Genomic DNA, 19,098 nt, shown 5'->3' on the forward strand with positions numbered 1-19,098 from the left:
AAGTGAGTTTTAATTCATTTTATTAGATATAAATCTCAATATAGAATTTCAATGAGCTAATAATTTTATTTTAAAAGTCACTGGTTCCTTTTAAAAATTTCACAATGCTTCCTCCAGAAATAATAGAATTCCTCCCCAAAATAAGTAGAAGGTGATGCCTGGAGGAAGATTAAGGAAAAGCATGTGCCTCGTTTTTGAAAAGGTGCATTTTTATATGTCTGCAAATACTAAATACCAGAGAGCTTAAGAACTGAACTTCATATAGTACACCTGTGTGAAATATTAACGAGACAAGTTCCCAACCTGTGTGTAACTCAATGAAAGAGTTACCTAAGCAGGGAAATTGGCTCAGGAACATCTACTATATTGGTTGAAGTGTTACAGGTGATATTTCAAGTTTGTAGCTTGTCAGTGCAAGTAAGAATATGAGCTAGTTCACTTGCTGCAATAGCTTACATCTTTTTCTGGGTTTTTCTTGATAGCTGGACAGCTAAAATCATTTCAGCAGATAAAGTTCTCTAAATTATAGACCTTGTGTCATTCTGTGCTTCTTGGTCTTTCTCCTAAGGTGAGAGAACTCTTTGTTCTATAGATAATCTTACCTTAGGCAGAAAGCAAATGATGAATTAAATGTTCAAAATTTCCTTCTCAAAATTTTCCTTTCAGTTTCTTCTTTGGCTAGTAGTGATTAATCATTTTAGCATAAATCAAGATCATTAAAAACTTCTAATATGATCTATTAAGATTCATGTCTTGTATAATAGATATACTCCTTAGGTATTCCTTGAACATCAAAAATTTTAAATCTGCTACTTTTAAATGACCTAAAAGGAAACTATTTATTTAAAGATATCCTGTGATAAATGTTTGGTAAAGGAAACATCCTTTGGTAACATGAATAATTCTCCCATATTTATAGGTTAGTCACTTTGAATTTTCATATACTGAATTATGCTTTCTTAAAGGGAGTATATCCTGACTGGCAATGATTTTATGTTACAAAATGTATATCTTATACTTATTTCAAATTTCAGTGCAAAATGAATGCAAACATTATTCCAATCACCTTTACACTATAAATATGCCAAAATATCTTAGCCAATGAAAAACTCCCCACTACTAAATACATGTTTTCATGAAAAACAAATTAGATACATTTTTTCCTAAGGAAAAGAATTTAAATGTACTCTTTGAATCATACTCTACAATTTTTTTCCAAAGCAGCTTATGCTGTATCTTACAAAGTCAATGTTTACCAGTATATTTATATGATTTCTTTCTTTTGTTTTCTCTCCATTTGGCAGAACACACAGTTCTATATAGGCATGTGTCTGAATATTTAGCCATACTATGCCAGGAGTCCGCACAATGCTTAGGACTGTTTAGTTTAACAAAGAATGTGTGGCTTTTGCACGTGCTGGCACATTTATATGAATAGCTCCACAAACTCTATTAATGGCAGAACATACTTGTCACTTGAAATTTACAAAAGTGCAATGAGTTTAAACAAACTACCACTAACTTTGTAAATATTTCTCTTTTTAAAAAATTTGATACAAAAAACAGTGATGAATAATGGAAGCATGAGGTACTACATCAAAATTTAGGGAAACATCTTGGGCCACCTCTTCGTAGTTGTCTTTTGAATTTTCCCATGTTCTGATTCTAACAGGGACATAACATGAAGCTCAAAATATGATTTATAACCTTCCTTATAAATCTTTACAAATGCTGGAACAACCAAATATTTAATAGCCAATCTACCCATAATTTATTTCTAATTTGTGGTCTTTGGGTTGGGATATGGGGCAGTTGAGTTAGGTAAACATTATTTAAAAATTAGGTGCCTACTGGCTTTAAACATAATGAACTATTTTCTCTTACATGGATGACAGCTAATGAGAAACCAGCTTTTCTGTCCTTGGATTTTTATGGACTACAAGGAGAATGTCTATATTGAGTCAAGTGTAGTGAACCTAGTGGAACTAATGTTGTAAATGCCAAGCTATTTCACTTGTGTTTAGAGGTTTGCTTTGTCATTGAAACTAGTGCTTCTCAAAATTCAATGAAACATTTGAGATCCATTTAAAAGTGCAAATTATGATTCAATAGGTCTAGGATGGTAGCCTGAGATTCTGCAAGTCATGCTATTGTTGGTGGTCCGTGGAATGTATCTTGGAAGCAAGAATATAGATGGTTTTCAAATTTTTAGAATCTATTTTGTATCCTGTATTTGATGTGATGATAGGTCAGGTAGCTTTACTGAATTTCATTTTTACTCAATTTCACTCAGAATTCTTTGCAGACTTGCAAAGATAGAACAAAAAGACTAGATAGTAGAATGAAAATAACATAAAACGTCTTCCAAAGGCCTGTGTTTGAATTACAGTTCCTCTCCATTTGTCCAGTTGTATCAACTCTCTGAGACTTAGTTTGCTCTTATGTAATTTGGGAGCACATAGTATCTACTTCATGGGGATGTTGGAAAAACGAGTGAGAACATTTGTGAAAACTCTAGACACTTTAAAGCACAATAAACATTTTAGTTGTTGAAGTTATATCACTGAGTTCTTAGACAACATAAACAGTCAAAATTAATTATTATTCCATGTTTTACACAGCATTGTGATAACACACTAACACAATAACAAATGCTGGCAAGACTGTAGAGAAAAGGAAACTCTTATACGTTGTTGGTGGGAATGTAATTTAATACAACCATTATGGAAAATAGTACAGAAGTATTTCAAAGAACTAAAAATTGAACTACCGTATGACCCACTAATTCCACCACTGGTTGCAGACACAAAGGAAATGAAATCAACGTATCAAAGAGACAACTGCACTCCCATGTTTATTGCAACACTGTTTACAATAGCCAAGAGACTGAATCAACCTAAATGTCCATCAGCAGGTGAATGGACTTTTTTTAAAAAAGTAGTATATATACTCAGTGGGATGTATTTAGCTATAAAAAAATTAAATCCTGTCATTTGCAGCAACATGGATGGAACTGGAGACCATCATGTTAAATGAAGTAATCCAGGCACAAAAAGACAAATATCACATGATCACACTCATATGCCAAATCTTAAAAATAAATAAATAAATAAATAAATAAAAGTGGTTTTCATAGTAGTAGAGAGTAGAATAATTGTTACCAGAGGCCAGGAAGGGAAGGAGGACTGTGGAAGATGGAGAGAGGAAGGAAGGGAAGTGGTGGATTAACAGGTGCAAACTACACATTGATAGAAAGAGTAAATTCTTGTGTTCTAGGCTGACTACAGCTAATAATATTATATTGTATATTTCCTTTTTTTTCTCTTCAGAGGATTTTATTTCAAGATATAACTTCCACCCAGACCATGATTCCAAAGACAAAAAAAGTGTTTTGCTTCATTCTGCCCTTCAAAGAGGGCAAGGCAGTGCAAACATCTCTAAAATGCCTCTGTATAGATCTCAGAATATATTGTATATTTCTAAACAGCTAGAAAAGAGTATCTGGAATGTAATCACCAAACACACACAAAAAAGATAAATGTTTAGGTGATGGATATTCTATCTAGCCTAAGTGAATCATTGTGCAATACATGCAACATGAATATATGTATATGTTTCATATATGTTGTACAACATATAGGAAACAATATATGAAAGTGAATACATTGTACATGTACTGAAACAACACACTGTACCCCAGAAGTATGTACACTTAAAAATTAAATGAAAAAGAAAAAGAAAAAAAATTATCAGTTTGGAGTTGCTATGTTTCTAATTTATATTCAGTGATTCCTCTCCCACCTACAGAGATTGGTGGTATGTACGGGAAAAAAAAACATGGATTCTGGAATCACTACTTTGTGTGTGATATTTAGAAGCAGGCAGATCTATTTTAAGAAAGAATACATGTAAAGGTTGAGAATCTGAAATTTTGTTTTTTCAAAGGTATCCATTACTGAGTACCTCCTGCAAATTATTCATGTATCTTCAGGGGTACACAAAGACCCCCATGTCTGAAAACTCCTGACTAGGATTGCCTTTCTTCTGTAATTTATTTTCACAGGTAACAAAAACCTTCCCCAAATTCAAGACCCACATCCAAATGTGTCACCTCCATGAAGTTTTCCTGATCCATATTCTCCCATCCCCCCCACTACACAAACACACTCAACTAGATGTGGCTTTCCCTCTTTCGAAACATCGTAAGATTCTCTTTGTAAGATTATTTTTTACATTACTGGTATGTGATATAGATGTGAACTTCAGTTTCCAATTCCCCAATTGAACAGTAAACTACAGAAGAGCAAGATGTACCTTAATATATGTATCTCCTGAAATACATAGTACATTGCTTTGTACATGCTGGGTACTCATATAATTGTCAAACTCAACTACACTATACAATTTCTTACATCAGTTATCTTCACATTTTTTTAATCACATACCCTTATTGATAAAAAGTTTAAGCTTCTATTCTCAACACATTTATTTACCTATACATTTTATTTATTCATACACTTTATTGTATTAATGATATGCACATATAAAACATGCAAAAAATTCAGTTTAAAGAATAACAGTATGCAAAATAAAAAACAGAAATGCTAATATTTTCTTCCCAAATGTACTCACTCAAGTTTGGAATTCTCTGTCTTATAGGATATAGTGCAGATAAATATAAACTTCTCTGCTATATGACTACATATCTGGTGTCAGCATAATTTATTAAGATATCATTCTGCGTTTCTTTTATTTTTCTCCTTAGTTTAGTAAGCAGAAAAAGGAGACAAGTCAGAATTAGGAGCTTTTCCTGTTCTCTGTAAACCCTAAATTCATTGAGAAGATGAAATTAGGTGCTGTGGAGGAAGATAGGTGGGAAAGGAAGTGAGGAAAGCGAAGGGAAGGAGAGATCAAGGAGGACAAGGGGACAAAGAGGCTGCATTGGCAGATTCCAGTTGTGGGAAGAGTAGAAAAGTCAGCTGGTCCCGAGATTACTAAGGAACTGAGCCCCCATTTTCACTCAATGTCAGATAAATGAGTTAGCAGGCTTCAGAAAGGATGTCTGGATAGTGGAACCAGTGTTCCTGAACCAGGCAAAAATCCTCCTAACCCCTGGATGACATCAAAGCAGAGAATTTTGAGTTTCAAGAGACAACCCAGGATTTGGGTACACCAACAGTCTTGACACAGGCTGCCAGTTCTGGACAGTATACAGCACCTCTTGGCTCCCAAGGCTTTGATAGTAAAAAGGAGTCCTAATAATGACTGAGATGAAATTTCATGCCAGCCAGAATGGATGATTGCATAATCAAAAGAAAGATGATTTAAAACAAGGATATAATCATTCTTGCACACCTGAGTGTATGCAACCTAATATTTATGTGTGCCACATGTACTATCTTGGATATACTACTTCTTTGAATAGCTTTTTTTGCTATCTCTATCTCTTTGAATGGTGCTCTTTAATTCTCCTACTTCTTATTGGTAGCGTTTAGAATAGTCCCTCTTATCTATTGTGTTCTCAGTAAATATGTTTAAGGTATGAACTTATTAGGGAGTGAAATTATAGACTTTTATCTCTAATTTTGTTTTTGTATCTAGACAACACTTAATTAACTTAGTTTACGTATCACAAGTACCAGACACTGAAAAACCAAAGGTGGTGAAACCAAGGAGAGGTCGTAATATTCCCAGCAAAATTTAAAGTAAATTAGATGAAAACTTCAACATCAATAGTAAAAAGTGATGGTGAAGCCATCTCGTGGTGACCAAAAGTGGCAGGTGCTATCACATAAAGGCTAAATGCTAAGTAGTTAAAGTAATTACTACAAAAGTAATTACCATGGAAATAGAATTCTATTTCAAATTACAAGGTGCTTTTTTTTTCTTCTAAAGAGGTTCTGATATGCTGACCATGCTACCAAATATCTTTACTAATAACAAGGCGAAATGTGTCTTTTGTTTTATCATTAAGTAAAATTTTCTTTCTTAGTTAATTACTATCATAATAGGAAGTGAAGACAGTTACACTGAACTTTGAGATATTTGAAAATAAATTGATTATTTAATTATTTAATAATTACCCTCCACGTAAAGTTCTGATCATTCACACAAATTAATCTAATCTGGTAATTAAATCCTTCAACACAACTTGAATCTGAATCTACTCATTGCACACCTTCAGTGTATTGTTTAATATGTTAGATTGTTCCAGAGTGCTTAATACAATTAAGTCTTTCCATCTAGAATCCAGTTCTTTTGCTCTAGAGGACAATAGGGTGCTACCCTGGGGCATCTTAAGGAGTCTGATGTCTTAAGTCTCTGATAAAAATGTCTTAAGTCTCTGATAAAACCCAATGACTAATTCCTATCTGCTTCCACAAGCCCAGCGTCATTTAATCCTGCTTAGACGTTCGATAGAAGTGAAATGGTGCAAACCCATACATTGTATATATCTATTAAAATCTACTTGAGTTCTTGAACATCCAACAAGCCAGGCACATTTTATAAAGGTGTCTAGAGGAAAAATACATAGAAGCCACAGATATGGAAAGATAAACTCTAGTTGTCAGAAAAACAGTAGTGGGAAGAGAACTAACATATTAGAGAACAGCAAAAACAGTAGAAATGGTGATCTTCTCTATATTTCTCCTATCCTTCTGAGGGTGAGTTGTACTAGCTTTATGCCCTCCCTCTCCCACTGTCTCCCCCATCTTATTTACCACATCTTACATTATTTTTGGGGAAAAGAGAGAATCATGGAAGGGTTGTCTCTAAGAGATCTTTGTAACTGTTATTCTTGTATATGCTAAGTTTATTTGAATTTGTATGAAGTCATTTTTTATAACAAAGACATAAGAAGTTACCAGAGCTACGTCACTCATAGAGGAAACTAAATAACCCACAATCTTTTTCTATGTCTGACCAGGAATTAGGTGATAATTTAATTTCACACTTTAATTTATTAGAATAGCACATCATTTCATGCCATACATTCTCACTGGGTCAAAAAAGCATCCATTTCTTGGAGGTTTGGAGGCTTTATTAGAAACCCAACAAACGAAGGAATTGTTTACCACATGTGTTTTCTAAAGTCAGATATTGTTCAGCCAATTGAATTTGTAGGAAAATAACTTCTCATAGTCTTTATCATTTTATTTCCCCCACTGGTGCTCAGTATATTTTCCCAGCAATATTTGAATACAACAAATCTGTTCATCACTATGCAAAAATTCTAAACAAATTTGGAAAAATTGGTCATTTAAGGTTAAATTGACTTAAAAATAAGGCCATGGAAGAGTACTGGGCTCAAGATAATAAGGGCATTTCATTCATGAACCACTTGAACATGTACTTCAGGGAGCTGGAGCTTAAAAAAGAAATTTAATTTCTTTGCCTCAAAGGAATGTGTTAAAACCAGCTCCATCCTGGTTTGTATGGGTAATGAGATCGTTTAGGTAATCTCTCGCTGGTTCCACGGTCAGTGGGGTTAACCACCACTAGCTGTTATTGAGAAAGGTAACACATAAATCTGTTTCAAAGAGTTTAGTCATCTGAGTTTCACAGTTTGCAGGTTCACTTTGTTTGCAGATTCCTGGAGGATTAGTACCTGAATAGTTTATAACTAAGCTTGCATCAAATAATATGACCAAAACCATGTGACTAATATAAGAGTTAAAGGGTTCTGAATGTTAATTTAAAAACTCTTTCATTACCCAGGTCTACTATAAGAATTAAACTGTGACCCAATATTGGTAGCCAATTATAATAATTAGAAGTACATTGCTCCCCTCATTTATTGCCTGGAACTCTTGTACACAGCTACTATAGCTCTTTTAGGATATAACATACAACTAAGCAATATTTTTAAAATATTTTTTTTTACTTTTTCTAAACATTTTAAATGAGTTTTGAGGAAGACATAGGACACACAACTTCTAGAGGCTGTGCATCCTTTAATGTAAAATGAATATAGCACTGTTATAAGAAACGGCCAGCCTAATGATATCTTGGTATCTGCCTTCACAAGCTTACAAAGGTAAATAATATTTTAAATCACAACTATGTGCAAAACTGAATAGTGAAAACACAAATGCCTTTAGGTGAAAGAGAACTGGCACAGATAAAGAATGATTCGAGAAAGAGATAAAATTGAATGTAAACATGAAAAAATTGGATAGGATTTGAATAAGTAAAACACATTTGGAAGAATACCCTTATTTAGAAGAATAAATCTTTGAAATTCCTATTTACAATCTAGAAAAAAGTAAGAGCCTCACCCAAAAGCCCTAAAGTGTTTTAGGAGGGGGTAAGGAAATTACATTCCCTCTGCTGAGGGCTACAAATTTTTTTCTTCCTGGAAGGAACTATGTTTTTCAAATTTCATTAAGAATAAAAGTAAAAATACATGTCTATATCAAAAGCATAATCAAGCATAGATCCAAAACATATTTACTCTGTTTGAAACAAGTGTCAAACAACAATTTACTTCCATAGAAAGGTTAAAAATTTCAGTCAACAGACATTATTACATGTGGAAGCCAACAGAGAAAACAGCAATACAAAATAACTGATGTTCTGTAAATGCCAGCAAAGATTAAAGATCCTTAAAAGTTATTTTAGAAATGGATTTTCCACTTTCTTCCATAAACTATTTTACATTAATTTTTATATGGCTTGGATAAGACTTATGAAAGCCATCAGCTGTTAGAATTATAATTCGATACAGGTGTTTTTAGATGTTTCTGACAAGTCGTGTATAGTGAATCACTACCAGTTAGCTCTTTTTACTGTTTGGAGCAAATCCTTAAGGAAAAGAACCTTTCATTTTTATTACTTACACTCTTAATGTAGAGTTTATTTTTTTATTTGGAATTTTGGATAATGCCAAGTTGTATTAAAGTTGGAACAACTGTGTTAGTATTAGCATAGATTAATATAAAATCAATGGATCCCTTCTTGAGAGGGGATTTTTAAGGCGAATATGATGCAGCACTTTCTCTAACCAAGAAATGGGCTCAGACCATTGAGGCTGTTAAAACAGACAGTGCAGATGCGAAGGTGGTAATTTTGATACATTTCCAGTACAATGTAACATCCAAGCTTGGATAATTTCTTTCTTTTTATTTTCCTTTCTTTTGCCCCCTACATTATTGTAAATGAACAGCATTAACGATAAATGGTATATGTCAAACCCTAATAACTGAAAGATACCATGCCTTTCTCAAACAGTCTCCTTCGACATTGGATATATGTGAAATATTTTGTACTTTTTGATGGACTTTCAAAAAATATATGAATTATTAAAAGAAAGAGACAAAATTGACGTTATACGTATGCAATAAAATCTGACCAGAAAGATTCTCTCATTGCATTTAAAATGGGTTGGAATTTCCTTGTATTTCTTCTCATGGAACATTTCAGCAAGTCTAATTCCTATTACCTCTCCCTGAGCAATAAGAATGACCTATTTTGCTCTTTGTAAGTGAATTACTTTGATTTCAGCCGAGTACTTTACCTAAACCCCACAGATGGCTGCCATATAATTGTTGCCACATTCTAGATTATCATCAAGATACATTGCCGTGATAACTTGAAATCCTTGGCAAATTTAATGGACGTTTTATATAGTGCATCTTGGCTTGAAAATGTCAGGCAAAAAAAGTCAAAGCAACACAGTCTATATAAGCTCTCCACTGAATGTGAAGGGCCGCCAAAGACATGCAGCTCTGGCTGCCGGGTTTCTAATCACAAAGCTAAATGACTCGGGTGTTATCAAACTTATTTCTTCCAAGTACTCAAGTTCTAAAATGACAAATCATAGGGGTGGCTGTTAGCCTGGAGACACTTCTGTTCTATTATTTAAAGTCTGTTTTTTTTTTTAATGTCTGAGATTTCTATGTGGAAAAAATAATGAACTTTAAGAAATGTCACTTTTACTAACAGAAATTATGGCTTGAACACCTGAATATGAATATTAAATACAAAAAAGTACATTTAAATAATGTTAAGGTTGTGACACAAACTGACAAAAGCAGCAAAATTCAAAGTTAAGGATGACACTCCACCTTAACTCACCCCGTTATGAGGGGGAAAAGGGCACTGGAGTGTACAGCTAGAAATGCTACCTAGGCCTTCATTCTCTGTCACCTGATTGTGTCAGATAGTGTTTTAACTTTCATATTACTTAATTGGTTTTTGGCATTTGATTCCCTCTCTTTTGCGTAAAAGAATTTTTGGTGCCCATTTATAAAATGTCATTTAGAAACCTACACATATTGATACTGTACTTTGTGTGGGGGGGGTCGTTCTTGGGAGGGGTATCATTTGAGTTGTTGAGAGAGAGACAGAGTATGTGTGTGGGGTGTTTGTGTGCGTGTCGGGAGAGAAGCATTTATCAAGCAATGTGAGTATCTGGTGTAAGACAGATGAGTAATAACAGCTAACAATTTTAAGTGTTTACTCTGTGCTAAGCATTATTTTGTGGGTTTACAGGTATTAATTTCTTCAATCCTCACAAAAAAGTGTGTGAGGAAGTTACCGCTATTATCATCATCATCAGTGTACTCATTTTACAGATGAGAAAACTGAGGCAAAGCGATGTTGGCCAAAGTCACATTGGTAGAATTTGTCAAAGTCAAGCTTCAAACCTGGATTCCAAAGAGTCATGTTCTTAACCATCATGGCCAGCAAAAATAAAAGTGACCAGGAATGTCCACAAACTTCAACCAAAATGTTCTTGTACATGGCTGGAGCCAAGTAAGATATTCCAGTATCACTCAAGCAGTAATTATATGTTAAGCATCAATTATACGCAAAGCATTGGAATATGCACTTTGGATAAGCAGAAGGAAGCAAGAGGAACTAACATTCAGGAGGAACTTGGTACATGCCAGACGCTTCACTGAGCACCATACATATATCTCTCCTAATTGTTTTGAAATTACTCTAATATTTGTGTTATAATAGTGACATGAGTAAACTGAGGCCCCAAAAGATTAAATTACTTGGCCAAGACCAAACACAAATCTTGGTGTTGCTGTATATTAGCTGTGCAAATTTTTTCATGATACCTAAGTTCTCCGATTCTTTTCTCTCTCTCTTTTTTTTTATAGAGATAAGAAAACAAACGTCATAGGGTTAATGAGGTTCACTCAATCTTATATTTTCTAAGAGAATTCTACTGACATCTATATACCAACAAATATTTGCCTGAAGCTAACAATGTGTCAGCTAAGTTTTCTTGGGATTGAAACTTTTAAGGATAAATTAACAGTGATTACATATTATATGGATTGTTGGTGGAAAAAGCGATTTGTGGCACCTCTATCTCACTTCCGCCTCTATCAGTGTCCATCCAAAAATAAAATAAATGCAACATAGAAACATTGTATTTTGTTGCTAAAAAGAATCCTAGAGGTTATCTCAACCAAACATATTTTTGTTGGTGCACAAACTGAGTTTCTCCCACAATTATGTAGACTGCCTGAAATAGACCAAGGATTAGAATTAAGGTCCTTGACCCCCAGTTGAAGACATTTCCACTTCATAATTCTTTACTTGGTCATCAATTGTAGAAGCCATCTTTACTTTAGAAATTGTCTCCTGATCATTTTCATCCAAATCTATTGAAGCAAAGATGCCTGACACTGGTGACAACGGTACCAAAATCTAGTATGGTAAATTAAAAAAATAAACATTCATCAAATTCAAGATAATTAGAATTAAATTTAGCTCAGCAGGACATAAAGTTTTTTTTTTTTTTTAATGTGGGATATATAATGTAAAGATAAGAACTTTTCATGCACGGTCAATTCTCACTCCTGCAGGCTAATAAAAGGAAACGAGATGACTAGAGAGCATATAAATCAAAAGCCACTGAGGACAATCATTTGTGAACCAGTAATTCTCTGTTCACCATCACCCTCAGATCCAGGCTCTACACTTTCCTGCCCTGTTCTGGGCCATAATAGTCTGACCTACGCAGACACAGGAACGGTGTGGAGGTCTCTGTTTCTGTGCCTCTGTTTTAGCAATCTGTTTTGGGCTACATCACCCCATGTTTCCTCTCCTGCTGAGCAGTGGCACAGCTCCAGGCTCTGGTTGTCCTGGCCTCCAGCAATTTCCTTCCACGGCTTTTTCTGGCCTGAGAGTGGTAGGGTAGATGGTATTGTTTTTCACCCATATCCAGGGCACCTCTCAGTAGGTGAAATACACATCCTGGCACATTAAACTCAGGCATGAGCATGTGACAAACTTTGGCCAATAAGGAGCAAAACCATTTTGTGTCACTTCTCAGGAGAAGCTTTAAAGGCCAGCCTCTACCATGCTGTCATTTACTTCTGCCATCATGGCTAGCGATGTTTGTGATAGGGGCCACAAAACCAGCCTGGGTCCTAGAGGGAAGACAGCAAGGAGCAGAGACACAACTGACCCACAATAAACATGTTTCAAAAGGATATGAAGCATGAGCTGGAAATCAGTGTTTTTGAATTCATTTCTTTGGAGTTATTACCGTTACATAACCTAGCTCAGTGGTTTTCAGTTTTTAGCACCTATCAGAATCACCTAGAATTCTTGCTAGTCCCCCACCCAGAGTTTCTGATTCAGTGGGTCCAGGAAAAGACCTAAGAATTTGCATTTCTGACAGATGGAACTGATGCTGCTGCTCCAAAGCCAGACTTAGGGAATTATCATCTAGTCTCTCCTGACTGATACAGGTGTAATGTTTTCATGCTCTGGTCAGTCTCTGGTAGACTCCATTACTTTCTTTTGTTTCTTTAACCCTGCCCACACCTCTCTACAGAGCGATTTTATTAAATTCTCTTCAGTTGAAACCATATATGTAGAAATTCTCCTTCATCTAGGAACCTGAATGATACACCTTGTAATAAAATTGCTCTTGACACTGTCCAAAGATTATCAAAATATGTTATCTCCTATGATTCACATGATCACCTTGAAAGTTGGTAAAGCAGATATAACTTAGCAAATGAGGAAACTAAGTTTCAGATAGACTGAGACTAGCCCCTCTTTGATGGCTAATTTGCTTCCGATCTTACATTGAATTTAGTTAGCTCCTACTTCGTATTTTTTTATGATAACATGCTATAGACAGTGTTGTAATATATCCTACGAGTTTCTTTTTGTGTTTCCTCATAATAGTTTATTGCATTCCTAATTACATTTTAAGGCAAAAATGACAGTAACTTAGTTTCAATTCCCAGAAGAGACAACAACCATATTGTAAGCTTTCTGAGAGATGCACAAAATAACATATGTTCTTGGAACAAACTTAACTCCACCAACAGTGAACCAAGCAAAAAATGGCAAAGTACTTAGCAAGAGGATTTAAACACATCTAAATTAGATTTCAGTCTCTGATCACCACAAACTAGGCACCAGGAAAATGCAGTACGATGCTTAACATTGAATTGGAAATTTCTATTATTAGTACAACAATCCTGAATTCCTTCCATCAGGCCCACTATTCACATATGTAGATACAGTAAACTATAATCTTGGTAAAGAAATCTTGAAACATTTCAGTTTTATGAGAGAAAGTGTAAAGATGTATAAGCTTACTGTATGTGCTATACACTTTATTTTTATTCAAATTTTAGTATCAAACCCTAGGACTTATTATGCACAAGTATAAAAATGTTTATAAAAGGATTTTCATGATTTTCATTGTCATGAAAGATAATCTTAATGTTTGTCAATAATAGATGAGTTAAATACTGTGGTACATCCACTCAATGGCTGTGCACACTACATATTTAAATGAAAGTAGATTGCAAAAGAGTAGGTAGTGTATGACTTCATTTTTTCAAATGTGTAGGTGTATGAATAAGTTTGTATATACACAATAACACAATAAATATTAGGAGAAAACTCTAGTATATTTAGCAAAATGTAAATAATGGTTTTCTGAGGGGCAAAATGGATGACATTCATTTTCTACATTATATTTTACATATTTTCCAATTTTGTAAATTTCTGAAAAAAGTATATAAATTTCTGCATTCACAAATTTTTGAATTTTTGGCAATAAATATATAATACCTTTATAATGTCTGTGTAGTGGTGATATTTCAAAAAAAAATAAAAAGAAACAGATGTCATAAAGAGCTAAAAGTAGAAATGCAAAAACAATTCGTGGCCCACAAGTTTAGAGAGTAGTCTAGAATTTAAAAAATTAATAATAATAGCAATAAATATAATTTTAATTAATGTTTATTAGGTCCTTTTATGATAAAAATTCTCAAAAAACTAGGTATAGAAGAAATGCACCTCAACATAATAAAGGCCATATGTGACAAACCCATGGCAAACAACATACTCAATGGTGAAAAACTGAAAGCTTTTCTAAAATCAGGAACTCTAGCCACTTCTATTCAACATTTATTGGGGTATTTTTTAATATACAGGAATTTTTTCATATTTTAGAAATTTTGAAAAATATGTAAAAGTTAAATAAGAAAATTAAAATTAAATCATTATTAAAATTTAGTTTTGGTTCTAGAAGTAAATTCTTAACGATTTTTTTTTTTTTTTTTTTTCTTGCAGCTGGCCAGAATGACCAGCCAAACCCTTCCTTGACCTTGGTGTTATTAATGAACATTTTTAAATGAATCTACCAGATTAAAAAATAATTAAATGCTATAGAATTCAGGCATTTGTAGTTCACCAAACGTTGTTTCTGCCAAGGTTAAAAAGAACATGTGGAAAAAAGAGGTGCTACCAGCATAGTTGATAAGTTAATTAGATGAAGTGATCAGAAATATAGGGAATTACATCCTCAGAACACCAGAGGAAGAGGTGACTAGAGCATCTCTTGAGCATTTCTCTTGGTTATTATCAAATTTTAAAAATGTAAAAGCAAGAGAAATAAGCTAATATGAAAAAATTGTTTTTACTCAGAATTTACTATTTTACATTAGGAGGACCAAAAGCTGCCATTATCCAATCAGTAGAGAAGTATCACTCAGAAGGACTAAAGTAAAGCAGTTAACAGAGACCCTCTAACAAGACTCTGAGTTTTCTATTTTTTCTTATGTAATAAGTCCCCTTCCACAGTGCACAATGAAAGCCACTGGCTTGTTCTGCAAAAGGATTATCAGTGGCGGACACAGCTGTGCTGATCTGGCACACAGTGGTTTGGTTTTGTTCTGCTCTCCAGATGTGCCAGCTCTCTAACCTCCTTCACCCCACAGTTGTTGCTCAGAGCCTTCTAATCCTCCTCACAGAGCACAGGAATTAAGGCTGCTGCCTGTTTCGCCCAGCCCTGCCAGCAAAGATAACCTGCCATCACAGACAGTAAAATTATTTCGTCTTTGTGGTTTTTAAATAATGTTTGGAAAAAATGGGAGAAAGTGTACATAGTCTCAAAACTTCTTTGACCACCACTTATTTGAAACCTATGTCTACTGCTGCCCTTTGGAACCATGGCTTTCATTAGGACTCATACAAGCTAATGCAATATTGGAGAAAATATCTGCTTCACAAATGGACAAGGAACAATATTGGTTTCAGGACTCTATAGCATTTATCTAGATGTCTGGTACTGGTCTGAGATCGAAAAGTACAACTCAAAACTAACAATGAATACCAAAATAATGTTTTAACTACACAAAATTAAATTGTGAAGAATTTCCTATCTAGGATTTGACTAAAGAGAAAACAATGAAACAAGAAGCTGGGTTTAAGCTAGAGTTTTCTATCATGTTGTGGCGCTAGGCTAATGTCGGAATCCTGACAACGTCGCCAGTTGTTGAGCCCTTTTACCTGCCCCTAATCCTGCCGACTGGGCCAGCTGTCTAGCTAGGGCTGGGTCTGGAGCTCACAGACCCCTCAAGCCTGTTCACAGACTGGGTCACAGACCCTTTACACTCCAGACTGGGTCCCCAGACCCCTCACGTGCCAGGCTGGGTCACCAGACCCCTCTCACCTTAGGTCAGGTTGGGGGTGTTTCAGTAAACAAATTGGGGGTGGAGTTAGTGCGCATGTGCAGTGCTCCGGCTTGGCTGGCGTCAACTGCCTTGGGTGGATGCCACTCCACACAGCCATGCTTTCCAACCTATGGCATCTAAGGACCTGCTTGTCGGTTACCTAGCTCATAGACCTGCGTGTGAGGGGTCTGGTGACCCAGCCTGGTGTGTGTGGGGTCTGGTGACCCAGTCTGGCATGTGAGGAGTCTGGGGACCCAGTCTGGAGTGTAAAGAGTCTGTGACCCAGTCTGTGAATGGGCTTGAGGCCTCTGGGAGCTCCAGACCCAGGCCTAGCTCGACAATTGACCCAGTCAGTGCATGATTACAGGCAGGTAAAAGAGCTTGACACATGTAAACCACTTCGTTTATTTATCAATAATGTTACTAATAAAATGGTCTAGGTTGATGAATGCTTTTCACCAAACAAGTGGAAACTATTTTCCTTTGACTGTTTCATCCATTTGTTCATTTGGTCAACAAATATTTGCTGACTACCTGCTATGTGTCAGCAAGGGTCTAAGTGCTTGAGACACAACAATAAACAAAAGATGCCAAACCCCAAACAAACATACAAAAACCCTTGGCCTCTGAATTTAAATTACATCAGGGAAGACAAATGATAAACAATAGACATAATAAATAAGTAAACTATGCAGTCTTTTAGAAAAGCATACATGCTGTGGACAAAAGTAAAGCAGCATGAGAGGAATCAGAAGTACCTGGAGGAGCTGTAAATTTAAATAGTTGGTCAGAGCAGGTCTTACTGAGAAGCTGATATTTGATCAAAGACTTTAAAGAGGAGAGGAAGTTAGGGATGTGCTATTTTGGAGGAAAACCACTTCATTTAAAAAGAATAGGAAGCAAGAAGCCAGAGCGACAGATGAAGGAGGAAGAGGGAAAGAGAGAAGCTGAGACAGAATGAAGAAGTCAGGCTGCAGAGGGCCTTGTTGAACATTGTGAGGCCTCTGGCCTTTTTCTCTGAAATGAGCAGCCATGTGAGGGCTGTGAGCAAATGAGTAAGTGGTCTAACTTGTTTTATAAGGGTCCCTTTAGCTGTGAAATCCCCTTGGGAGTGGGTGTATGGGCAGAAACAAGGAGACCAGTTATGAGGCTTTTGCAGTATGGATGACATAATGGGTACTTTGTCACCAAAGATTATCAGTTAAAAATCTTACAGTTGTGGTCCTCAGAGCAGGATAAGTTGGAGATTTATACCAAGTTGTCATCTACCCCTGCATCCTGGTGCTGTGGTTCTGAAATGCCTTGTCTTCCTCCAAATGTCTCTCTAATGGTTTGTCCTGGTGACATGGTGACCCTACACAGTTATTAGGGATACACTCAGTACTTGGTAGGGAAGATAGGAACTTATTAACAATTTAGATCCTATGAGTATACCTGGTAATGTTTCAAACTGTGTAGTCAGAGACTTCTAATTAGGTATCTGAGAAAAAGTGAAGCAAGTCTATCCATTTCGGTTACAGAGAGGCAATTAAACGGAAATCTCCACTGGATCATTAGCTATAGCTGCCAATGTGCAACTCAAGGAGTTTCTGCCTTGTGGAGCCTGTGTAACTGGGACTATGGGTGGTTGGGGGCCGGGTTGGGGACGGGGAGTACAGTTTGAACCAAAGTAAAGTGGCAACTGCAGCCCAATGTTTCTCAAAGTCTGTTATATCAAATAGAGGTTGCTTGAGAAATTAACAGTTGTTTTACGAGAAAAGAGTCCTTGGGAAATTGAACAAGTTTATTTGTATCAGAACTTCTCAAAAACTTTAATATGCTGATTTTTATCACAACTGTCCAAGAGTATAAGGTAATGTGCTCAATTTCTCGATGTTATTTAAGACCTACTCCACAGTAAAACTCTTTTCTTTCTTGTTTGTATCTTTCACTGTCTTAGCACATAGCACAGTGCTTTGAGTAGAAAGCAAAATAGTAAATAAATCCATCTTCCTAATTCTCCAAATAACTTATTGTCTAATGAAGACTGCAACATGCACAGCTCTACCTTAATATATAATATATCAAAGAGATGCAGCATCTTCAAACAAAAAGGAGAGAAATAGGTGTGGCTCTAATTATATTGCTTTTTCTTTCTGTAGAGATTCTGTATTATGTACTCTACAAAATCGTTCTCAATAATTAGTCCATAAATACTAAATACTACATAAAGATAGATAGATAGACCCATATATGTACAACATTCTTACATTTGTAATACACCTTTTAAAAATGTGATCTTAACTTCAAGGCCTACCATATACATCATGATTGCTCTGATACATTCTCCTTCTGAATAATAAGTGGTTGAAACAATCAGTATACTTTTCCTTTGTCATTACTATGAAGGAAAATTGAGTAAGAATTTAACGCAATGTGGTGCTATGTCAAAACTAATGTTTTATTTATCCACTCCGAAAAGTGTAGAGTGAAGCTAGAATGTGAAATAAGTAGGTATTAATCTATTTTTATAACACACTTGCAATAAGTAACCTGAAACTCATATACATTTTTTGTCCATTAAGTAGTTTTGTTTCAAGTAACTAAATAACTATAGATATCATTAAAAATTTTTGAAGCAGTCATTTAGAAGCTTTAGTATGCCAGGAATTCTATTCAAAAACACACATGTGGTCTTACAATGATAGCTAATAAATTATATCTGTGAGTGTTAAGTCCTTGTACACACTTATATATGCATGCACATACACACACACACACACACACATCATAAATACAGGGGTTTTTTTCCTGAATATCCTGTCTCTACTATGAATTGAAGTGAATACATAGGAAATCTTTTCTTTTTTATAACAGAAAAAGTATTCTTTTAGATAAAATAAGAATTTATTTATTTTGTCAGTTTCATTCTAGAATGAATAGTAAATGAATAGCAAAACACCTTTTGCTATATAATTAGAAACATATTATTTGAAAAGGTAAAAGAATGTTTTAATTAAAAACAACTACCAAAAACCTTGCCTTCAAATAAAGAAAAGGAGCTTTTGAAAGTTTCAGAAACTCTAACCTGCCATACTGGTCACAGAAGAACCCAAGAAGGGCTATCTCCAGAAGGGATTCTGGAAACCCCTCCTTTGAGAGTCTGTCC

This window comes from Cynocephalus volans, chromosome 1 (genome assembly GCF_027409185.1).
Source record: "Cynocephalus volans isolate mCynVol1 chromosome 1, mCynVol1.pri, whole genome shotgun sequence".
In the NCBI taxonomy this organism is placed as follows: Eukaryota; Metazoa; Chordata; class Mammalia; order Dermoptera; family Cynocephalidae; genus Cynocephalus; species Cynocephalus volans.